Source organism: Macrobrachium nipponense, chromosome 16 (genome assembly GCF_015104395.2).
Source record: "Macrobrachium nipponense isolate FS-2020 chromosome 16, ASM1510439v2, whole genome shotgun sequence".
Taxonomy (NCBI): domain Eukaryota; kingdom Metazoa; phylum Arthropoda; class Malacostraca; order Decapoda; family Palaemonidae; genus Macrobrachium; species Macrobrachium nipponense.
In genome coordinates this window covers 5,100,512-5,127,063 of record NC_087209.1, presented here as the reverse complement: position 1 = coordinate 5,127,063, position 26,552 = coordinate 5,100,512, and the positions used below count along the sequence as shown (strand labels likewise).

Below are 26,552 nucleotides of genomic sequence, written 5' to 3'. Positions count from 1 at the left end.
GAAAGTCGGTCGGGAGAAAGAGAATATGAACGGAGGTACAGTAAAAGGAACTAAAGGGGTTGCAGATAGGGGCCGAAGGGACGCTGCAAGGGACCTTGAACGATGCCCCTACAGCGCGCAGCGCAAGGTGTGCGCAATGACGGCAACTACGGGGACGGGGGGGGGGGTAGGGGGGGATGGAGGGAGGGGGGGGGGGCTCCTAATATAGTTCGCGCGGTTTATTCTGCATCCGATCTATTATTCATCTGAAGGCCATAATAAAAAAGAAGCAGCTTTGCTTTCAAGATCGCTTGAAATTCACGGCACGCTCGGACTCTGGGCTTTCCATCACACCGTAAAATTCGATTCTCCTTTTATTACTCTCTCTCTCTCTCTCTCTCTCTCTCTCTCTCTCTCTCTCTCTCACGGGGTGCTGCGGTAATACTCTGTTATGAGAAGAGCAATTTCCAGCCAGGCCGTGGGGGCGTTTTGCCAGAATTCAATACGGCATAACAGTTCACGGTCCCTTTTTATGACAAGTTTACCGCGACAATTCAAAGAATTCGATACTCCACGACAGTTCAGGCCCGCGTTATGATTACTTAAATACCCACTGCATTACTATTTTACCTATTTACTCAAATACATACTCTTTGCGGTCACCGTTAGGAACTTGACTATATCACCTGGACTTCAGGACTTTGTGGTCAGCTGGTATGGTCGCTCTAGTCAAGGTCTAGAGACTATACTCTCTAGACCTTGGCTCTAGTGTCGTGACACGCCGCTCAGGTGTGGCGAGTTCGCGCCTCCCTCAGGGCGGTGCAAAAAAAAAAATCACTGGTTCTGCATCATGAGCAGTCACTGCCGCAGTGTTATGGGGGGTCTTTAGCGGTGGGAGGTTGGAACCAACGTGTTCTTCGGAAAGCTTGAATTTCAAGCCAATGGTACCTTTGGTGTGGTTGTTCCGTGGAGTCGGTTTCATCTAATAATAATAATAATAATAATAATAATAATAATAATAATAATAATAATAATAGTGATGGACTCCTAAGGAGGCAGGATGCAACCCGGAACCCCACACTATAAATACCACCCAGTCGAATTGGAGGACTGTGATAGACCGAAAAAAAAAAAAAATAAATAATAATAATTCAGTAGCAAAAGCCCTCCACCGGAGCTTCTGCAAGAAACACCAGCCACCTTGCAGTAATAAGTGGTACGAACACCAACCTGAAGGAGTGATCAAACAAAGATCCTCTGGAACTATCGTATCAGAACAGATCGGGTGATACGTGCAAATAGACCAGACGTGACGTTGATTGACAAAACTAAGAAGAAAGTGTCACTCACTGATGTCGCAATACTATGGGAACACCAGAGTAGATGAGAAAGAGCGAGAAAAGCCTTATAAGTATCAGGATCTGCAAATAGAAATAAGAAGGATATGGGATATGTCAGTGGAAATTGTACCCATAATCATAGGAACACTATGAGGCACGATCCAAAGATCCCCGAAAAGGAACCTGGAAAAACTAGTAGATGGCGAAGTAGCTCCAAGACTCATGCAGAAGAGTGTGCTCCTAGAAACAGTGTACATAGTGAGAAAAGTGATGGACTCCTAAGAAGGCAGGATGCAACCCGGAACCCAACACTATAAAAATTTTTAAAAAAATCAGTCGAATAGGATGACTGTGATAGACCAACAAAAAGAAAAAATAATAGTAATAATAATAAAAAAAGTTGTAGCCTGAGGTTAAATAAATCATAAGATAAGGAAGCCACTAAGGAACCTGTATTCCTTAAGGTTTTACCAAAAGACTCGGACTCACAATGCAACATCATCCTACGCGAACGGCAGACAACACAACCCTGAGAAGTGTAACTCTAGATTAAAGTTTTGCCAAAAGAACTGGCAACACTTTTTGAGCCGTCTTTTGTTTTCCAGTCCTCTCACAATGGCTAATTAACCGGAAAGTGTTTGCATTCCCCCCCCCTACCTCAAAACAAAGATGTCTCTCCTCCTCCTACTCCTCCTAAACCTCCTAACCTCCTCCTCCCCTCCTCCCTCCTCCTCCTCCTCCTCCTCCTACCCGTCTTCTCAGTATTTCAGCCTTACCGGGCCTTTTTTTTTTTTAATACGGTTCTATTGCATAGCCAATTTCTCTACCCCACCACCCATTCCCCATTCCATCAAGAAAAAAGAAAAAATAGTTTGTTTATAAATAATATATATATAATATATATTATATATATAATATATATATCTATATATATATATATATACTACAGAGAGAGAAGAGAGAGAGAGAGAGGAGAGTGAGAGAGAGACCAAGAGAGAGAGAGAGAGAGCCATCAAGCTTATAGATCATTGCAAAACCTTAAGTACTCAACACAAAACCAGTCACCAGTCTGAGAGAGAGAGAGAGAGAGAGAGAGAGAGAGAGAGAGAGAGAGAGAGACAATCCAACAGACTGTCTAAAGGGCGACAGACAGCCAGCCACGACGTCAACGCCCCGGAAGGACAGTAAGCCCGAATCCTCCTCCGCCTCCTCCTCTTTTCTCTCTGTTGGGCTTTCCTGCCCTTCAATTGTCAAATAAAATTAGCCCTGACAGCAAGCCATCAAACACAGAGAGAGAGAGAGAGAGAGAGACCGAGGACGAGGAAGAGAGGAGAGAGAGAGAGAGGATGAGAGAGAGAGAGAGAGGTGGGGTAGGAGGTAGGGTCAAGTTGAATATTTCATTTTTATCACTCCCCTCACCCCCCCCTTTTCAGGAGTGCTCTGAAGGCGAGTCAGATCGGGGGATATGACTCCCACGTGATCAAATTTATGGTGTCTCTTAGATTGTAATTGGGTTGTGGTTGTTTATGGGAACACGGAGGGCCCCTGTCGGAAATGGCCCCCGGTCATGCCATTGGGTCTCTCTCTCTCTCTCTCTCTCTCTCTCTTATAGTCCTCATTGGGTATTTGAACCGTTATATACTATCAGTATATTCAAGTCTATCTCTCTCTCTCTCTCTCTCTCTCTCTCTCTCTCTCTCTCTCTCTCGTCTCAAATGTATTTGAATTCGTATATACTTATCAGTATATTCAGTCTCTCTCTCTCTCTCTCTCTCTCTCTCTCTCTCTCTCTCTCTCTCCTACACGGTGGAGAAGCACATCTGATGGTTTTATAATCGTGTCGTGACATCCTACCGTTAAACTCAATGAATGGAGCATTCAAAAGCGCAACAGAAAACATGTCTGAAAAGACACACACAATGGCTGAGACTGATCAGCCAAGAGCAGACAGCAGCAGATGTCTTAAGGTCTCCTGGTTCAGAGGATGTCAGACACTTCCGCGAAGCAAAGACAAGTGTTTTCTGAACACCCAATCACTATGCTGACAATGCTCCTGCGCAAGGGATAAGCCGTGGAGAAGTACTTCTCAATGCCAGATAAACTCTATTAATGCTGATAAAATGTATATCAAGGTCTTGATTTATGGGATAAAAAAATGTCGATTGCAAGATTACGAATCTCATCTCAGTAGTCATGTTACGTAATGGTATGTATCTGACATACAAAAACGAAATCGTTAGAATACGGTATAAAAATTACAAGATTACGAAACCTCATCACAGTGATCGTGTTATGTACCGATTTGTATTTGATCTACAAGAACGAAATCGTTAGAATTCCGCAAAAAAAAAAAAAATAAATAAATAAATAAATAACACCAAAAATACATATAAGCTCAGTATAATACACTCTCCCCTTCAATTACACCAAACGAAACCGTGTACCGTTCCGTCCATGAAATAAACAGGTAAAAAATGCGCAATCGAGTTTTCTGCCGGTGGTGGCCTCAGCCACGACCCATAAGACTCCTGGCCGCGGCCCATGAAACTCAGCCACGGTCTTGTTGTGGCCTATGTGCTGATACCTACAGCGCTGACAGAATTACGATTATGGCCAAATTTAACCTTGAATAAAATCAAAACTACTGTGGCTAGAGGGCTGCAATTTGGTATGTTTGATGATTGGAGGGTGGATGATCAACATACCGATTTGCAGTCCTCTAGCCTCAGTAGGTTTTAAGATCTGAGGGCGGACAGGAAAAAAGAGCGGACGGAGAGACAAAGCCGGCACAAGAGTTTTCTTTCATAGAAAACCAAAAAACATAATCATGCTAAACTAGCATCGTCGAAGTGAAATGAAGGAAGAGAAGAATAATATAATTTCCCATAGACAAAAAAGGAATATTTAAAAATACCCCTATTTTTAACAGACACCATTCAACTGAAAATGCACATTGGTCAAACGAGAGAATTCTTTGACTCGTCCGTTCACTTGTCCTTATATTACTACGTTGTATTTCCTTTGGCTTTATTGCAGTTCAAGGTTCAGATACACGGTCCGAAACTCGCACTTTCTCTTTGAACCTGTTCGTCGCCATATTGACAGGTGCGAGCGAAATAAAAAAATAAAAAATCCAAAACTCAAACCTTCTACTTTGAACTTCTTCATTCATGTGGAAAATTAGGTCCAAAATAAAAACACTTAATTGTGTATGTCAAGGAAGAGTGATTCAATACACAGTTAAGGAAAATGCGAGTTAAGAGTTAATTCGTGCCTTTCTCCGTATAAAAAACAAAAAAACATAAACACACACACACACACACACGCACAAGCACGCACAATCAATAAAAAAAAAAAACAGTTAATGCATGGATATTTTTTTCGTATTTGAAACAAAAACAATGCACTAAAACTAATAAAGTATAGCCACGTAATTACAACACAAGCATCCACTGAAACATATATATATATATATATATATATATATATATATATATATATATATATATATAAAATCTATGTACTAAAAACCTTTATAACACAATAAGTAACTCCTGATAATAATGATGATAATTACAGATATGATGACGCTGCATTCCATGATAATGATAAAGGAGTAAAAATTGCGCCGAAGTATCTTCGGCGCAGTCGAGTTTTCTGTACAGCGTATAATCAAGGCCACCGAAAACAGATCTATCTATCTTTCGGTGGTCACGATATAATGCTGTATGAGCCGCGGCCCATGAAACTTTAACAACGTCCCAGTGGTGGCCTGGCCTATATCGTTCTCATACGCAAGAATATGGGTAACTTTAACCTTAAATAAAATAAAACCTACTGAGGCTAGAGGGCTGCAATTTGGTATGTATCATGATTGGAGGGTGGATGATCAGCGTACCAATTTGCAGCCCTCTAGCCTCAGTACCTTTTATGACCTGAGGGCGGACATGAAAAAGTCCGGACGGACAGTTTTCTTTTCGAGAAAATAAAGATTGAAATTAAGCTAACTTCAGGATTACAAAGGATAACTAAAGATTCACAATGAATTCTCGACAAACCAAACCAATAAATAAACAAACAAACAAAAATATAAACAAACAAATAAATAAATAAAATGAATAAATAATCTCCGCTGCAGCTCAGCCATCAAAGAATGCTATGCAAAATGGTGGAAGGCAAGTGAAGAGCGCCTCCCAAAGTCTCTTCAAACCAGCTAGAAAGGGCGTTATAAACTCTCTCTCTCTCTCTCTCTCTCTCTCTCTCTCACACACACACACACACACACACTCGACCATATTATTTCTCCGCATGACAAGAAAAGATGGCGAACAAGTATGAATTCTTCTCTCTCTCTCTCTCTCTCTCTCTCTTCTCTCTCTCTCTCTTCTCTCTCTCTCTCTCTCACACACACAAAATACACACACAAACACACTATATACACATATATATAGTAAACACGAAGTGTAAGGCCATGTACTTAATCATGTATACATCATGCAATTTAACTTATACGACCAACAATTGCCGGCAGCCAACGAGAACAAACACAAGCCGCCATTGTATACCAATCAAAATTCTTCGTAAAAAAAAAAAAAAAAATCGCCAATAACTTGAAACGACAACGTTAATTTGACGGTAAGACACTGAGAATACTGAAGTGTAAGGGAAACATTCATTCCATTCAAAATAAAAATATAAGAGTTATAAACAAAAGTCTTCTTCTGGCGTTCAGACGTAAGTCCATACGAAATATCATATACATATTCACATATAAAACACTAAATTCTATAACATCTCTCTCCCAGTTTCTTTAATCTTTTGTTATAAGCAAAAGTCCTATGACGTTCAGACGTACGTCCATACGAAATACCATATGCAGTTTCAAATAGAATACACCAAGTTCTATAGCATCTTTCTCCCAGTTTGTTAAATCTTTTGTTACAAGCAAAAGTCTTCTGACGTATAGACGCAAGTCCATACGAAATACCACAAACAGATTCAAATATAATACACCAAGTTCTATGGTATCTTTCTCCCAGTTTCTTATAATCTTTTCATCAACAATTTGACGTTTAAAAAAAAAAAAAGCAGAATAAACGACGGATTCAGGTCACGATTCTCGAACCATCGCGCATTTAGAAACTGCAACCAAGTTCGCGTTATAAAAGACGCGTTCTGCATAATGAATCAATTCTGAAAAGGATGTCAGCCTCTCTCGAGGCCTCAAGTGGTTCGTTCAATGATATCCTTCTTGACATAAGCCTATAGATTCCTACAACAAAGATATTCTTTTTTCTTGACATAAGCCTATAGATTCCTACAACAAGGATATTCTTTTTAGCTTACACGGGGAGTAAGCCTACAAACTACTACTGTTGTTGTTGTTGTTGGGGTGGTAGGAAAGTCCTGTGGAAAAGCCTAAATAGGTCTGAAATAGGTGTCTCGCGTTGAGTATAAGATACAGGAATCTTACGATAGGATATTTATGATTATGATTTATTTGAATGAAAATTAAAAAATAATAAATAATAATAATAATAATGGGCACGTTAAACAGTACAGAAGAATCATTTCTAATAAAATATGGCGTGTTTATCTTATTTTTCGTTGGTGAAACCACGCTCTCTTTGACAGTAGATTTTACCATGTGCCCCGAGTAAGCTGGAGGTCAGATCACGCCTTGCTTCTTTTTTCTTCTCTCTCTCAACTTCACAGGTTTACGAAAATATCCTTCATACAAAAAGGATATATAACAATAACCTTATATTCGATTGCACTTGAACTGCACTTCAGATCAACACATCATAACACAGCTACCGTAAAGAAGACCTTCCAGGAACTACAATGAAGTACGACCTTCCAGAAGCTACAAAGAAGTACGACCTTCCAGGAACTGCAATGAAGTACGACCTTCCTGGAGCTACAAAGAAGTACAATCTTCCAGGAACTACAATGAAGTACACGACCTTCCAGGAACTACAATGAAGTACGACCTTCCAGGAACTACAATGAAGTACGACCTCCCTGGAACTACAATGAAGTACACGATCTTCCAGGAACTACAATGAAGTACGACCTTCCAGGAACTACAGTGTAGTACGACCTTCCAGGAACTACAATGAAGTACGACCTTCCAGGAACTACAATGAAGTACACGATCTTCCAGGAACTACAATGAAGTACGACCTTCCAGGAACTACAGTGTAGTACGACCTTCCAGGAACTACAATGAAGTACACGACAGTCCTGGAAAGCCACGTCACCAAAGCAGTTATTGAAGGATTCTCGATGCAACAGACTTCACGAACCATATCCAAAGAACAACTAAAACGTCCTGCATTGTAATTCAAATGTCACGAATTATATGATAATAATTATAATAATGTCAATGTTGTCGACGAGAAAGGAAAAACTGGAACACATTTCTTTAAATCCCTGATACTGGCCGAAATGGAGATTCAAAGTAACTCCCTAGCATCACGAATATATTTACTTTTCCCCGAAGCATCACGAATATATTTACTCTCCCCCAAAAACTCACAGAATATATTTACCCCCCCCCCCCCCCCCTGCCCCCCCCCCGGTATCATGAATATATTTTACTCCCCCCCCCCCTCCGAGCATTACGAATATAATTACTCTCACCGACCATCACAAATATATTTACCCCCCCTCTCCCCCGACGTACCAGTATCATTATGATATATTTACTCTCCCCCAATCCCCCCCTCCAAACATTACGAATCTAATTACTCTACACCATCACGAATATATTTACTCCCACCGAGCATCAAGAATATATTTAACTTCCCCGCGAGCACACAAATATATTTACTCCCTCCGAGCATCATGAACACATTTACTCCAAAAATCCTGCTACCGAGAGGAACGAATTATTCCAGCACCCCTCGAACGTCCTAGAATATAGTAATCTAATCCATAATACTGGAAGGAATGGAAAATCTGGGGATCCGATGAACGCCCTGGAACGCGACTGTCTTTTGTCTAAGCTGGAATGCACGGATTCACAAAGTCCTTCTAATAGTCCTGTACTACATTTTCCTTATTCCTCATCCCGGAAGGGATGGGAAGTCCTTGCTGAAAGAACTGGAACCAAACTATTCTATTCCAGCAGTACTGGAAAGTACGGGAAATTTCACTACAATTTGAACGTTTTTGGAATTTCAGTAATACCGGAAAAACATGGAAGACGTAAAAACAGTTTCTCCTGAGTCGTGTAATTAGTTCCATACCAGTAGCACTGGAAAGCACTGGAACGTCCATGGAATTCTTCTGTTTGATTCCAGTAATATCAGCAAAAATGTGCAACATGCAGTTTCTCCTGAGAGTCATGTAATAAGTTCCATACCAGTAGCACTGGAAAGCACTGGAATGCCCGTGGAATTTTTCTGTTTGATTCCAGTAATATCAGCAAAAATGGTGTGAACCATGGCAGTTTCTTCTGGGAGTCATGTAATAAGTTCCATACCAGTAGCACTGGAAAGCACTGGAATGCCCATGGAATTTTTCTGTTTGATTCCAGTAATATCAGCAAAACTGTACCAAACATACCCAGTTTCTTCCCCGAAGAAGTCACGTTAATTAAGTTTTCCATACCAGTAGCACTGGAAAGCACTGGAATGCCCATGGAATTTTTCTGTTTGATTCCAGTAATATCAGCAAAACTGTACAACATACAGTTTCTCCCGAGAGTCGTGTAATATGCCTACAAAATTTCAGCAGCATAGGCCAAGCTGGAAGACTCAAAGAAATAATTAATGGACATCCAAAAATGCATTTAGCTGACCCATAACAAAAGACGACATGAAAACTCCAAGAATCTCCTCAGCATCCTGGAACACGCCCATTATTCCAGCAGTACTACAGCCGATGCAAGATTCAAATTCCCGCAGAAAGAATTCGAACACACCTACTTAATCCATGAAACTGTGATAGATATGGAAAACTCTACCTCAAGAATCCTTTGTAATAAATCTGGCACATTCCAGTAAGACTGGAAAAGCGCATCATAAGAAATCACAAGCCACATGAAGGGTATGGAATACCGGAACATATCTGCGTAATTCTCATAACAGTTTAGATGGAGAAAACAATCGATCGGCAAACCAATCAATCAATCAATCACCCACTTCATCCACCCGTGTCTTACTTACCTGGTCTCTGAAGCCCAGTTGAAGCTGTGATCCAGCTGGCTTTAAATCACCGACCGATTGAAGGTGGGGCACTTTTCCAGTTCAACACTCCAGCGACTAAAAGGGAAAAATAACCGACGCTCTAGATTACTACTATAATTTACAACAAAAAGGAAAAAAAACTAATTCGAAAAATGATCCCTACTTGGGGGGGTATAAAAAAAACTACACTCATATCATCACAAAATGCACACTACGACTTCCGGTATTTTAATTCCGTGGCACTGCATTTACAAATCACTTCTTTTTTATTTACAAATATATATTTTTTCTCTCTCTTTCGACGTTCCCGAAGAAAAAGGTTGGGACCTTGTACGAGCGAGTGTGTACGAGTTCAGTCAATTCCTGCTGGAAACGAACTCGAGACACGAACCTCGGTGATAATAAGTTTAAAAAAAACTAATTTATTCAAACAGAAAGACCTAAAAAAAGACTCAAAGAAACTTAAAACGAAATCAAGCCAAAAATGAAATATATATGTATACAAAAAATATCTACGATTCTCTCTCTATACAAGACAGTTCCAGCTACGGGGCAAAACGCATATGTACATCATCATAATCTTTTCAGGGCAGAGCCATCATCATCGGTGTCCACGAGGACTCTCGACCTACACAACGAACGACACAAAGGGAGGGAGGGGGAGGGGGTCAGAAGCTTATTAGGGAGGGTTAAGTTTGGCGTCAAACGGGCGGCGTAAGTGCCGTTTGGGCGTGGCGTACGGAGACGGGAGTTCGAACGTCACCAGGCGTGGAGGGCGCGCGGAGCACTGCCTCCACGACGCTGCTGACCCAGGAAACCTGCGCCTCCTCCCTCCCTCCCTCTCGCCCTCCCTCCCTCCCAATCCCTCCCCAATCCCTCCCTCTCTCTCTCTCTCTCTCTCTCTCTCTCTCTGTGGGACAAATGCACAAACACAAACACATGCACTAAACAAGTACATCAATCCTGAACTTACTGAAAGGTAGGTTTTATGGTCGTCATTAATTTCTCTCTCTCTCTCTCTCTCTCTCTCCTTAAAAAAAACAAAAAAAAAATTCCTTACACCTCACCGGCCATTCTATCTCACCCAACCACCCACCGGCGGTCCATATCCCAACTCCAATTCCCCCCCCCCCCTACTCTCTCTCTCTCTCTCCTCTAACCTGGCCCCTTCCCCTTTTAATAATGTAGTGTCCCTCCTCCTCCTCCCCTCCTCCTCCTCCCCTCCTCCTCCTCCTCCTGCCTCCCTCCTCCTCCTCCTCCTCCTCCTCCTCCTGCGACAATATAAGAAAATTTCCATTACAATAATTCGGCTCAACTTTTTCCATTCATACATGGCATTTCAAACATTTTTTAATAATCAGTTCTAATTCATTCTTTAACCCGTCAATTCATGTTAACCAAATGAAAAGTGATTCGTAGGCGTGCATCAATGCAAAGAAGAGTCTCCCACCCACCCACCCACCCCCAAAACCCCACGCAACCCCCGACGGCCTTGCTTCAAGACGGAAAATTGAAATCAGCCCACTGGGAGGTCCGTGTCGTTGACTAGCCCAGGTCAAGAGCTGCGTTTTCTGCGGATTGCGGAAGTCTCGTGTGTGTGTGTGTGTGTGTACTCTACAGCACCTGTTACCTGTTTCCGGTAACTAAACTGTTTGTCGTTAAAAGGTATAAATAAATGAAGATTTGCAGACAATTACTTCAAGTGTAAACTTGAAATGAAACTCTCTTACGAAGAAGTATTTCATGCAAAAGTGGTAAACAATAATAAAGACCACATAACCAAAAGGAACTATAACATAAATGTATGAACTCGATGAAAAGTGCTCACGAAAATCAATCTTTTATATTACCAAATATAAATTATCAATCTCTTATATTAACAATCTCTTATTTCAACAGATTTTTATTACAACAAAAACGAACAACAAGAATTCGGTCGTAAAAACGCCACATATAACAATATCTAACCAAGGAATAACAACCCTATAACCAATGATCGAGAAAAAGTAGAAATAAACAACCAATGACGATAGACTTTCTTTCCCTCAACTACCGAGCTATGGAATGCTCTTCTCCCAACCTCAGATTTAACATGATTTACTTTCTATATCTTGTTTCAGTCGAGCCTGGGCAAGGGACGGACATGAGGTTACAGACGATCGTCCTTCAAGAGAGGAGCTTCATACTTCTTTCCAGGTTAAGTTCCAGATTTTTGTACATAACCTCTCTTTCTTCTTCCGTCAGATCTGGGCAACATGAGGACATTAGGTAGCCAGTCCCACCGGCCTCCGTATTTTTCAAAACATATCAAGGTATTAACACAGATAGTTTCGTTACATTTAGTTGAATATTAAATCTGAGAGGAATAAGAGATCACTTTGGAATTTCTACTGAAGTAAACTCACGCAATTGTTTACCGTTTAAACCGTAATTTAACAAAAGTGCAATTTACGAAATGAAATGTACAAAAGTATTAATTTACCCAATGTAATTTACAAAAGTATAATTTACGAATTGTAATTTACAAAACTACTATCTACAATATGTAATTTACAAAACCATATTTTAAAAATGTAATTTACATAACTATAATTTTCAAGGTGTAATTTACCTAATTGTAACTTTCGGAATGTAATTTACAAAACAATAACTTACAGAAATGTAACTTACAACTTGTAATCTACGAAGTGCAATCTACAAAGCTATAATTCACGAAATGTGATTTACAGAACTATGGCGAAACAAAATCACGATTTACAAAACGTAATGTAAACAAGTCTTTTACAAAACTCCCCCGAGAGAGAAGCATCCCAAAGCTTCCACTGAAGTGACAAAGATGAAATGAACCAGAGCCATTCCACTAAACTAATAAAACCAAAACAATCAAAACACATTTGTGTGGACAAAGTTGCTTTATTGAAAACACTGAGAGAGAGAGAGAGAGAGAGAGAGAGAGAGAGAGGAGAGAGAGAGACGAGATTTGTAGAGAGAGAGGAGAGAGGAGAGTAGACACTCCACAAGCAGTGAGAGTGAGATATATTATGACATTCCAAAACAGTGAGAGAAAGGAAAAAAAACAGAAAAACAGAGAGAGAGAGAGAGAGAGAGAGAGAGAGAGAGAGAGAGAGAGAGAGAGTAGGAGAAACAGAGAGAGAGAGAGTGGGAGAAACAGAGAAGGAGAGAAATATAGAGAGAGGTAGGAGAAACAGATAATGAGAGAGAGAATAGGAGAGAGAGAGAAGAAATAGGAGAAACAGAGAAAGAGAGAGAATAGGAGAGAAAGAGAGAGAATAGGAGAAACAGAGAGAGAGAGAGAGAGAGAGAGAGATATGACAATCCGAAAGCAGTGGTAGAAAGATGTATGAAACTCCAAAAGCAGTGAGAGAAAGAAAACACTGAGAGAGAGAGAGAGAGAGAGAGAGAGAGAGAGAGAGAGATGACAATCCGAAAGCAGTGGTAGAAAGATGTAATGAAAACTCCAAAACAGTGAGATGACAGTAAAACACTGAGAGAGAGAGAGAGATAGAGAGAGAACCTGACTGGATGCCTTACATCTTGTTTCCGGGTTGCCCCAAAAGGTCCCTCCATGTGAGGCCACCTCTAAGAAAGAGAGAGAGAGAGAGAGAGAGAGAGAGAGAGAGATGTATGACACTCCAAAAGCAGTGACAGAAAGATGTATGACACTCCAAAAGCAGTTAGATAAAGATAGATTATGACACTGCAAAAGCAGCGAGAGAAAAAATATTATGACACTCCAAAAGCAGTGACAGAAAGATGTATGACACTCCAAAAGCAGCGAGAGAAAGATAAATTATGACACTCCAAAAGCAGTGTCAGAAAGACAAATCCATGACACTCCAAGAGAGCAATATGGGTCACCCCATCCCCCACCTCAGCGCTGAAGCCAAAATGTAGGTCACTGGCAAAGTGACTAATATCGATTGCAAATAAGTGAGAGTGCATGATTCGTATCGCATATTGCAATGTGGAGGCACGCTAAACATCCATTAATGGACAGGGTGCAATGGCTGCAGACCTGTCAGCCTTTTGCCGTTGGAACTGTATCGATCGAGTATATACTACGTTTAGTATTAGAACGCAAAAGTTGCTCAATGTAACGAAATTTTTATTTTTAATCTTAAAATCTGCATTCAAAGTTTGATGCTTCGAAGATATTGTGTATTGTTGTATCTATGCATTATGTTTATTTATGTATTCATGTATCATACTGTACATAAGTCAATTCGTATATTTTTTTATTATGTAACAAAGCCAGTCTATGGGTGAAGAAATGTAATTATTTATATGCTTCACTAGAACTATTATTCCTCATATGAATCTTTTGCATGAATTATTATTCGCCTTTCAGAGCATGCAAAGATACTTTCTACACGAATTATTATTATTATTATTATTATATTATTATTATTATTATTATTATTATTGACAATCAAAAGCCACAGTAGTGTTAAAATATTTTATTGTACAATGGTAAAAATACAAGGAGAGACTTACGGATACTGCTCCGCATCCCTCTTCAGTCCTACTGATGATCAAACAAAGGAGGGAGCGTTACAACAACAGTGCAAAAAAAAAAAAAAAAAAAAAAAAAAAACAAAAAAAAAAAAAAAAAAAAAAAAAAAACTGGTTCAAGGCGGATGGATTTAAGTGTTGGTCAGGTAATCCCCGTTCGGTTGTTTCTGTTGCTTTCAATTTTAAAAATACAATAAAAAAAATCGGTTAGTGTGCAATAATAACAACATTAGGAAAACACCGGGTGTTTATCAAATTCCCTGTGCCAATTGCCCTCAGAAATACTTTGGAGAAAGTGGGCGGAGTTTGGATGTAAGACTTTCTGAACATCGTAGAGCCTATGAACTCCATGCAATGAATAATGCTCTTGTTTCACCTTCATTCGTTCCTGGACACATCATCAATTGGAATGGTGCCTCTGTCATTTTTAAGAGTGGGATGTTGGTGTTCGTCGCTTAGTGGAAGGAGCTGCTATTAGAAAGGGGTGTGCTTTTGAAGGGAACAAAACCTTCACTGATGAAGATAAGTTTTACCATTTCTTTAATAATTGGCCACTTTGTCAACGATTTTAGGACTCATATGTCGGTTAGTTGATTGTGAGACCCCTGATGTGCTCCCACCTCTCTTTTATCCCAGATGACTGAGGTTACTACAGCTTCAAGTCATGGCGCCGATGGAGTATCTGCTGAGCTGGAATCACCTGAACGACCACTTCGCCGTTCCAGCCGTCTCGCCAACAGAAACAACCGACCGGGGATTACCTGACCAACACTTAAATCCATCCGCCTTGAACCATTTTTTTTTTTTCACTGTTGTTGTAACGCTCCCTCCATTGTTTGACCATCAGTAGGACTGAAGAGGGATACGGAGCAGTAACCGAAAGTCTCTCCTTGTATTTTTACCATTGTACAATAATATATTTTAACATTACTGTGGCTTTTGATTGTCAATATTATAGCCTCGTTACGGAGGTTCATTATTATTATTATTATTATTATTATTATTATTATTATTATTATTATTATTATTATTATTATTATTATTATTAATGCACACAGAAATTATCTTACATGGACAAGAATACCGTAAGTGAAAAAAAAACCTCCTTCTATAAGGGAACAAAAAACTCCTTAACTATAAGAAAGAAATCAAATCCAATAAAATTACATAAATAAAACAAAAGACTGGGATGAATTTGACAAACTATGGCGATAAAATTCATTTTTTATTAAGGTTGGATGAAAAATAGTTAATAGCAGAAAGGGTCACACAGAAAGAGAGAAAAAAACACTAAATTTGATACCCGAAATAAAAGTTTGGTCTCCACGGAAAAATACACGAAACAATTCAGTCTTTTAAAAGTGGATGACAAAAAAATATCAAAATAAATTCCTCAAAAAAAAAAGTGGACAGGATTAAAAAAAATAATAAAGTCACTAACCTGCTCTCCAAAACCAGCTAAAACAAACCGAAAGCAATATTCCCAATGCCTCTAAAAATAGCCAAAAACTCCTCCAGGCCATGAAGTTATTAATCTCGGTGCGAAATACCATTTTCGCAAAAAAATAAAATTGTAAAGTGGGAAAACAAACTCACAAACAAAAAAAAGCGTAAAAGTTCGGCTTTTAATAAATGCAGTGTCATGAGTCCCCGACTATGTAAGCACTTGGGTAGGCAATCATTTATTTCATGTTCCAATTTTGATCACTGGAAGAAACTGCGACATGAATATAACAGAACGTTTACCGCATTTCTCTACTTATGAAAAAGGTTTATATATATATATATATATATATATATATATATATATATATATATATATATATATATATAATATATATATATATATATGGGGATGCAATCCACAATGATGTAAAAATCCATCTGTATTTAAAATATACATAGTTTTTCTTGTACAGGAACTTATAGCTTTCGACCATACTTGATGGTCGAAGCTCTAGTTCCTGTACATGAAAAATATATATATTTTAAACGACAGATGGATTTTGCATCATTGTGGATTGCATCTCCGTATACTTAAGAGGTACGACATAGTACCTAGCTTCTGCATGTATATATATATATATATATATATATATATATATATATATATCTATATATATATATATATATATATATCACTAATATACAATAATGTACTAAAAACAAACCCCGATTTCTTCACATCATCACCTGCGGAGGGAGGATTAAAGATTTTTTTCTTTTTAAGAATTCATCTTCGTAAGAGCTTTCACAATAGCACGCCGACACAAACAGGTGACCTCTAACAATGCGACGCTAAATGAAGCTGAAGATTCTTACATCAGACGTGCGTCGTGTAACCTTTTGTTACGACTGAATATAGTAGATTCATCTTTTCTGTGATTCAAGAAACTTCCGCGTTAGGTCTGCTTTACTTTATTTTCTTTCAAATTCGTTTAGAGTTATTACTGTAAAAGTATCTTTATTGCAAATAAGAAGTAATCCTTTTGTAATAATAAATAAATAAATAAATAAATAAATAAATAAATAAATAAATAAATAAATAAATAAATAAAGGTGCCAAGTCGAATTTTAGTATGAAAACTATACAAAAATAGTCTACGGTCAGATCTACCCATGTTTAACTTTCCCGATATCAAATTACTACAATACTATACCAGCCTTGGAGTAATTGCTATTGTAATTTAATTGAAATTGAATTAATTACATATTTTTAAGATAACTGCAATTGTAAATTTTTACTTCTATTTACTAATGGTAATTGTAATTATGAAATTTAAATTTTTACTTCTATTTAATAATGGTAATTGTAATTTTGAAATTAAAATTTTCAAATCATAAAGTAACCTTTTTTGAATTGTAACAGTCCTTTTTATAAAATGTTAACGTTAACTTTTGTAGGTCTAAAATGTCCAGAATATGTTTATTTTTTATTTTCACTAGATCTTTTACAATTTACAACTGTTGCATAAATTGATACTGAAAGGCCACCAAACTCACGTATATGTTCTTTTATGCAACAATCTCCATTTTGTTTGTTTGTTTGTTTGTTTGTTTTTTTCCATGGGAATAGGTGTACGAAATATAATTGCACAACAAATAGATATATGTAACTGTAACTGTCATTAAAACGTTGAATTATTAAAAGAGAGTAATTATAATTATAATCGTATCTGGCATTTTTTCCATCCTTGTAACTGTAGTTGTAATCTGATAATAGGACAGGTCATTATAATTGTAAATGACATAAAGCATGTGTAATTACTCCAAGCCTGGCTATAACCGTGATCACTGAACATCAAAAACGAAAACATTACAAATATAATATCACAATAAACTTTCACTTCAACCAATTAATACATATCTGCCAATAAATCGTGCGTATCTCTGACATGCATTTACCTAAAAGCATCACATCCAACTGCCAATATAGCACTAAAAATAAAGCAAGCTTGATATTCGCTTCGATGTAACGAGAAAGTACTATATAGTCACGTAGTATTACTTTTATGCTATAGTATTTCTTAATGATAAAAATGATAAAATTGGACTACAGTTGCCTTCAGTAAGCAAAGACATATTATAGCTTTAGCAGCCTACGCAAATAAGTACTTCTGTTGATAGTTTGATCAGCATAATACAAACATGACCAGGACTTACAATAAAACGTGGCAGCATACTTATGCAAATATTCCCTGGAACACTATAGTAATTCATGATGTGGTACAAACAGTTACAGGCGTGGAACAAATCATACCTATGACATGAATCATGGTACAAGCGATATACCAAGCAAGGCACAAATAGCGCTCATGATTGTGCAACTAGTCCCAGAGGTGATACAAACGACACCCGTGCATTTGACGTTTAGGTCAGTTCCTTACGACGCTCCTGATTGGCTGTTGATAAGCCAATCACAGGGCTGGATGGAAACTCTCAGTCTCTCTCGACAGACTGAGAGTTTCCATTCCCGTGATTGGCTTATCAACAGCCAATCAGGAGCGTCGCAAGGGACTGGCCTAAACATCAAATGCACAGTTGATTTGCATTTACTATAGTACAGCGGTACCAGACGTGGTACAAATGGTACACATTCCAAGCGGAGGCCTCGGCGCGATCTCTGTTAGACGTTCCATTCTGTCTTCTTTAAGAAATGGTTCGGTTCATTGACTTTTAAGGGCTTAGGCCTCTCTGAAGAAGGCCGCCAGTCACTCATCGCTAAGCAACGTGCTCAGGGGGACGATTGTTAAAATATGGAAGATGAACACAAATACAGAAGTTGAACACAAATACGGAAGTTGAACATAAATACGGAAGTTGAACACAAATACAGAAGTTGAACACAAATACGGAAGTTGAACACAAATACGGAAGTTGAACACAAATACAGAAGTTGAACACAAATACAGAAGTTGAACACAAATACGGAAGTTGAACACGCGTGGTGATGTCTGCAAATAACTGGTTGTTTAATGAGGGCTTGTGGGGAAAGTTCCATCTATAAATGGAGCGATAGCAGTGTAATTATTATCAAAATAAACATCCTGCACATGCATTCATACATGAATACTTACAAACATACGTATTGCATTACAGCCAGTATGCATAGTACATACCTTCCAACATTAACAGCCCATATCCTATTACGTACATACATACATACATAATAACATAATGTTCATTTACATCCTATCTATAATGTTTGATTACGAAGTTAAATAAAAAATAAACCTCATCCTAACAGAATTACACTTAATGTTCCATCTCAATTACACCTACTGTTCGGAAGAGCTTGATAAAACTACCGAAATGCTTTTAAAATAAATAAACAAATAAATAAATAAATAAAGAACCAAAATACTTACTAATACTCACTTCACTATACATCTGAGCCATCAACATCTTCCACTCACCATTTTTCATCCCACCCCATCATCCCCGCCCCCCCCCCCCCAACACCACTTCTCCATCCTTTCCTCCTTCCCCTCCCCCTCCCCCTCCCCGCCCCCAAGGGAATCCGCTTCATTAAGCGCTACTCAATTTGCAAGATCACAACAGACGCGAGAGGTTATCAATGATTCGGCATCAGGAATAAATTGTTTTTTTTTTTAATCATCTCTCGATCTTTCAAGTCATGACTCGTGTTCTTGATTCTTTATCGAGCGAAACATCATAGAGAGAGAGAGGAGAGAGGAGAGGCGAGAGAGAGAGAGAGAGAGGGGGGGGGGGGGAGCGGGGGGGGGGGGGTTTTGTTTGGTCACCCCTCCATGAATTTTTGTACTTGAAGGCTGTTCAGTTCACGTGTAAGTCTATGTGTAAAGGGTACAAGTCTCTCTCATCTCTCTCCCCTCATCTCTCACTCTCTCTCTCTCTCTTCACACACACACTTCATACATAAGAAAACCACCTGTAATAGAAATAATTATAGCAATAAGGTTTATTGAATTACGTAATCCTATTTTGAAAATTTTATATAAATATATATATATATATAATATATATATATATATATATATATATATATATATATATATATATATTCTTTCCAAGGGAGGACGAATGTAGAACAAAATCAACATGGAAACGATGAACACCAGTCGCTGTATATAAGATACACAAGGGGTGACACTTCTGTCCGGTAAATGTCAAAGAGAGAGAGAGATAGAGGAGAGAGAGAGAGAGAGAGCGAGAGAGAGAGAGAGAGAGAGAGAGAACTTGAAGTGAATATAATTTACCAAGTGATTCATGATTAATTATGGTTAAACTTACGGTAGTACCCGTACTGCTTTTAGGTCTTACCTGTAAAAAAAAAAAAAAAAAAAAGATATATATAAAATTTTTCTAAACACAAAGTGGTACACGTTTTCATAGCAAAATTAAAACTTACAACAGAATTAAGCTTTTTGAACAGGTAAAATTGTAATCCAATAGAGAAACCAACCTATAAACATTTTGAATACAGTTTTATTTGTCCGTTTTCGAAGACGGACACCCAAGGAGAGGGTTCGGAGGAAAATAATACCCAGAATGCTACCATATTCACAATAGTGGTAAACAAAACCTTACTACTTATGGATAGCCAGGACTAAGACTGACATCAACATGAAAGCTCTCATAACCATTAACAAATCAAGAATATTCATAAGGAAATCATCGCAAGGAACCAGTGATTATTCAGCAACGGGACCAACAGTCTTACTTGACTTCCGAACTACGTCGAGAGTGACTTCTATCACCAGATATATATATATATATATATAATATATATATATATATATATATATAATATATATATATATATATATATATATATATTCAGCAATAGAAGAGTTTCGTTGAAATCGGAGACGAATAATAAATATTAAAACCAAAGGGCTTGAATGAAGAGAATCTTTACCTGTTTATTTGGTTTTAATATTTATTATTCGTCTTTGATTTCCACTGAACTCCTATATTATATATGATATATATATTATATATATATATATATATATATATATATATATATATATATATATATATATATATATAAATGAATAACCTGATCACGAAGTATATAAAACGTGATGCTATGTATAAATATAAATGGAGGAAAATGGAAAGGCGAGAAAGCCAAGAACTTTCGGCCTAACACGACCCATTTTCCTCTAAAAGCAACAAACAGTTTTAAGAATTCCTGAGGATTATCGATGCAACGTAGAAATAGCACTTAACAGCTTATATCTATGCTTTTGGTTCCAAACAAAAATTACAATTTTTCCAACGATGTAAACCTAATAAAGCCACCCTGGAGAATCCTCGTCCAATCAAACAATTGCAGAAGAAGTCTGAGAAATTTCTCGAAATTCGCACTGGGTACAAACTAATAAAGGTGTGATTTTTTTTTTCATCGTAACCAAAATGAAAAAGAAAAATATATACAGTAAACTGTGCTTCTTCGTTAAACGGAAGTACGTCTGTGTGTGTGTGTGTATATATATGTGTTCGCGCGCATGCGCACACGTCTGCAAGAAAGCCACACGGCAAACTTTCACCCGACAGATCTGCTCAGGGAGTTCGGAATATCAGCAAAAATGTCGGATTTGTTTTCGGGAGTTTGTTTTATCGGGGACCTGGAAGAGACGGGAGAGGTGGGGTGGGGAGGGAAAGAGAGGTGGGGTAAGGAGGGAGAGGTGGGAGTGGGGAGGGACGGTTGGAGGAGGAGGAGGAGGAGGAAGAGGAGAAGTTGGGGTTGGTGGTGGTGGTGGTGGTGTCTGGTCGGTAGTTGAGGAAGTTTCTCAATCTTGGTCCAGCCTTCCTTTTCCCTCCAGCACCTGCTGCTGCTGCTGCTTTCAGTTCAGCTAGCACACAGCTAGCTCTCTCTCTCTCTCTCTCTCTCTCTCTCTCTCTCTCTCTCTCTCTCTCTCTCTCTCTCTCTAAAAATCTTCATGCGTTTCAAAATCTCTCATAAGTTTCTCTGAACCTCCATATTTTTAAATCTTCGTCAAACAAGCAACACATGAATAGTCTTTTCAAAAGAGACTCCTGAGATACGATCTGACTCTATTCACAAACCAGTAGGCTAACTCAATTCAAGAAGTAACCTTCCCTATAGTAGTAGACAGCGCCTCAGTGGCGTGGTTGGTATGGTGTTGGCGTCCCACTTCAGTGGTCGCGAGTTCGGTTCTCGGCCATTCCATTGAGGAGTGAGAGATGTGTATTTCTGGTGATAGAAGTTCACTCTCGACGTAGTTCGGAAGTCACGTAAAGCTGTTGGTCCCGTTGCTGAATAACCACTGGTTCCTTGCAACGTAAAAACACCATAAAAACAAACAAACAAAATATAGTCGTAGACCTACTCAAACACAATGCTCATCAACACAGTGCCTAACTCTACGACACAAACTTAAAGTACTCGTTTAGCATCTCTGAATCCTTCACTGGTATTCTGTGTACTTGAACTGAATTGAATGTAGAATTTAGGCTAAAGGTCAAGCACCGGGACCTATGAGGTCATTCAGCGCTGAAATGGAAATTGACGGTAAAAGGTTTGAAAGGTGTAGCTGGATGAAAACCTCAAAGCAGTTGAACCATGAATGAACTGTTAGCAGAGGGTGGAAAGTAAGATGGAAGAAAGAGAATATGAAAGGAGGCACAGTGATAGGAACGAAAGGGGTTGCAGCTAGGGCAGAAGACACATTGCAAAGAACCTTAAGTAATGCCTATAGTGCACCGCATGAGGTGCACTGATGACACTAACCTTCTGCCCCCACGGGGTTTTGTGTACTTGACGTATTTCTCATTCTAATTTCATTCAATCACCTTCCCACCCAGAGGAAGTTGTCTGCACAAGAGGTTCATCACTCATAAAGTGCGGCATTTCATTATTCACCTTTAACTAAATTCAGCAACACCTATACAGTGTTCTTTTCCTCCTATCCCAAAGTCACTAAAAGCACAAACCACAACTGGTAAGCCAATGGTGCCAGGCTTCAAAGTATACATAAGTTTCCACTTGGGAAAGTGAAAATGTGACAAAAAAAAAACAGTAGTAAGGTACTTGGAAAATAAAATATGCAAACATACTGCACACAGAAAATTCCTCACCAATGTAGTACATTGGATACTTAGGTGATGAATTCACCATCAAGAGTCACATAGCTGCTGAGTTCAACTTTTTTTTTTTTTTTTTTTTTTTGCTGCACAAACAGTAGCAGTAGAGAGATGTATAGGAAAAAGGACAAATATGCAACTAGTTATAAAATTCAAATGTGAGGTACAGAGTACTGAAGAAATATCAGAAAATTGAATAGAAAAAGAATGAATTAAATTGAAAGGACAAGATCCTATGACTGGTCAACAGCCGTGGAAAATTAACCACTTAATGATAATTCTAGCTGTATGGTATAGTTGGAAGTACAGTAAAAAAAAAAAAAAATTTATTCCTTCGAAGATGGCTGATAAAATTGCTGAAACTAGGTACTCATGGCATAAGAAAACAAATGTCTCTAATCATAATTTCTTGACAAGAGACTAGTATGCCGAAACATATCATAGTTATCCATAATGATACGCGACACTAGCTAAAGTGTAATTTGTCATCCACAGCCTATCATAGCTTAATCCTGCTAATAATGGAATTTATATCTCCTATCTGTCCACCACATGCCACATTTTCATGAGAAGCTACTTGAACAGATATTAACTGCAAAGTAAATTTCATAAAACTAAGGTAAAAAGTAATGCTATCATTTTTATCATTACTAGCATACATGCACTATAAAAAATAATGGCAACATATGAGTGCGTCATGATGGTAAGTACAGTCCTAAAGCTTAAACAAATGTATCTTCATTCTGTTTACAATACTAGAACAGAATAGTAATGAGGGAAGTTGGCACCAGGTCGGACAGTGCCAAGTCTATAAAGGATAAATACATGCCAATCAATTTGTACAAAACATATACAAAGAGCAAAAGACATTAGAAAAACAAAATATGTAGTTTTACAGCCTCTCTTGAACTTAAGAACAAAAGAAATAATACAAAACTGCCAGGTAAACTGCTCTGCAACTTTGCATTTCTTTTCTGGGTGCAAGCATTGATGGAAGGTCCTTGTTGAAACTGAGCTTTTGAAAGATGGCTAAGATGAGAGGTCAGTTGATGGCACTGATGGAATTAAGACCAAGGGCACAAGCAAAAAGTATTTATATAGAAGTACTAATCAGTCTCCTGCATTCTTGCTTTTTATTTTTTATTCTTTATTTCTTTATTTATTTATTCATTTATTTATTTAATTTTTTTCTGGCTTGAAGGTCAGTACTTTCTAAACCATGATCAAAACCATTTAGAAAATGAACCAACCATATCTAGATCTCTGAATACTGCTAACATATAAACAAGAGAACAAGATTCCAATAGAGTATGACATTATATAAGTAGCATTAATAAAATCAGGAATAAAGATACAAGAATCTTATGAATAATGTACAGATTTCTGCCACAATTAGGCTATGTACTGTAAAATATAGTAAAAAGGTACATTATTATCACAATATAATGCAAAAGATTCCAATAGGCTCTCCCAGTTCGCGATCAAAATTCCTGTGGACACTTACACCTGTACTGATCTTCCAGCATGCAAAAATAAATAAAATAAATAAATAAATAAACATAAAATAGAAAATAAAAAATAAAAAGCAAGAGTACTGAAGACTGATTAGTACTTCCGTATGAAAATGGTTTTTTTTGCTTGACCCCTGAGGCTTAATTCCATCAGTGCCATCAACTGACCTCTCATCCAAATAGTAGTGTTCCCCAAGCAAGTTCATTCTAATTTCATATAGCACACTATATTGTATAGTTGTGTGATTTACCATCACTGATCATTGCACATAAAGTGACTTCCAAACATCCTACAACAAAGAGGAAGTAAAGGCAAGGAATTTATTAGTAAAAGCAAGGGCTTATTACAACAAAGGATAAAGTACTGATATGGTAGGAGAAAATCAAGAGCACCACATTGCAACAAGGAGCAAAACATGCCAAGAGGAAAAAGCAATGGAAGTCATGATGCTACTTATCCTGGACATTCTACAAAGCTTTTTTTTTTTAGACCCAAATGCTGCTACGCTTTCTCTTCCCACCTTACCATTACATCAGGTGATGGTCAGCTGCTTTCATGTAGCACACAAACAATGAGAAACTCTTATCTGTTATGCACTATGTATACATTAGCATTAACACCAATAGCAATAACTTGGAAATTTTTATTTATAACTCAGTAAGATGAAGCTAGTTATGAAGGATGCATTCAAATCATCTTATTCAAACCTAAAATCAATAGCGTATGTTGGCAAGCATAAACAAAGTTTTTGCAGCTTCCCCTCTACTGATCGGAGTGTTAAAATATCTTCTGGTAGGTACTGTATCAAATACGTAGGCAATACAATTGCTGATTGATGGGAAAAGACAATGAAAAGTTTAGAGAAAAGCATCACAATAAATGAACACTTAAGACACCTAATAAGATCATCCAAAGAAGGACATGAGACCAAGAAAAGGACTAAAATAACAAAAAACTATCAGTGGATCTCAACATGCATCATCTTTAGCATATGAAAAAACCCGCAACCACTGGAAATATTGTGTATGAAATGAAAAGAAGGCTTCTGCCTTTTCCTTTCCTCCTCATACCCCCATACAAGCCTTGACATTTCTTTAATTAGCAGTAAGATCAATGATAAAATTTCTACACTCAAACCACAAGATAAACAGTAGAAAAAAATATCAGGTACTGTATATATTTTGTGTCATCACTAAAGAGAATACAGAAAGAATAAAATGCTACTTATACACATACCTAATCCTGCACCACAAGCTTCCACATAACAGGAAAACATTCTAACCTACCATCACCTACACTGCTTAAAATGAACACACACTTGAAAACTGAAGTATACAAAAGCAAACTAACTTAAGTTCCTGCCTTAATGGATGGGGTGAGTGCCCTGAAACACTCAAAGATGCAAATGAAGTGTCATCACCGTTTTAGTTTGAAAAATATAAAAAACAAGCCTAGCCTGTGCATGACACCCTTGGTAAAACTAACGTGGTCTCCCAGTTCCAATTCCATGTCCCAGGATCCCAGAATGCCCTGGCACTTATACTGGGATGACCATGAAGAGTCACTCTAGAAGGATTTCACACCCCTCCCCCCCCCCCCCCCCCCCCCCCCCCCCTCCCCCCCCACCCACAAGAAGGTAACATCGGGACGCATCATGACAAACAACACAGTACAATATTAAGGCTGACCCATCAGGACTTGATTTCTAATAGTATTTATGCCACTGGCAGCACACACTACAGCCACAACTTCCACACCCTAATGCTTCTTAATTCAAAAGAAGAACCCTCCTTTAACACTATGCAGGAGCCATTCATTCTGGTGACAAATATCAGGAAACCCACTACAAAAAACATCTCACCATAATGACACCATCAACAAAAGACCCCCTTCCAACAAGATGCCCTGAAGATTACCCTGAGCCAATCTGTCAGGTCACTGAGACTCTGACAAGGGGCTGTCAACATTCACAATTAGCCTCTGTACCTGGTTTACATAGGAGAGGCACTTGACAATCAACAATGAGTGTCAAAAAACTATCTCTACAGCCTTCAACCTCCATGCTCATCCCCTCCACATAAATACAACCAGAGACTGCTCTGAAAGCTGATATATGGTATCTCCAACTTTTACAGAGATCAGGGTGAGTCGAACGACAGCAAAATGTTAACAGTCATATTTCACATTTCCTTTGCTTTTATAATAAATGCACTTGACATTAGTTTATAAAAATAGTCCCAAGTGTGTCTATACTATCCAGAGAGTGAAAGAAATTACTTGAAAGACACAAGAAAATTATAAATCAAACTCAAGTGATGCAGCCATAATTTTTAAGTAAACATATGACAATTTCTGTTACAGGCTCCTTTCAACTTATCATTTGGGCTTCAATTTTTTC

At 38.1% G+C, this 26,552-nt stretch overlaps 1 protein-coding gene across 5 annotated transcripts in view; it reads right to left on the bottom strand.

Moving 5' to 3' along the window:
* Positions 1-26,552, bottom strand: part of LOC135195549 (protein Fe65 homolog) — a 1,282,053-nt gene that overhangs the window by 1,252,222 nt on the left and 3,279 nt on the right. For 3 of the 5 annotated variants that reach the window (XM_064221806.1, XM_064221811.1, XM_064221810.1), the window contains exons 1-2: positions 10,255-10,306; positions 9,494-9,589 (exon numbers count right to left, since the gene is read on the bottom strand). The exons of 1 other annotated variant lie outside the window; for it this stretch is intronic. The gene's annotated coding sequence lies outside the window, so the exon portion shown is untranslated. Of the gene's footprint in view, positions 1-9,493; positions 9,590-10,254; positions 10,307-26,552 lie in introns of those variants that run through there. One more of the 5 variants, XM_064221808.1, reaches the window with a different exon arrangement.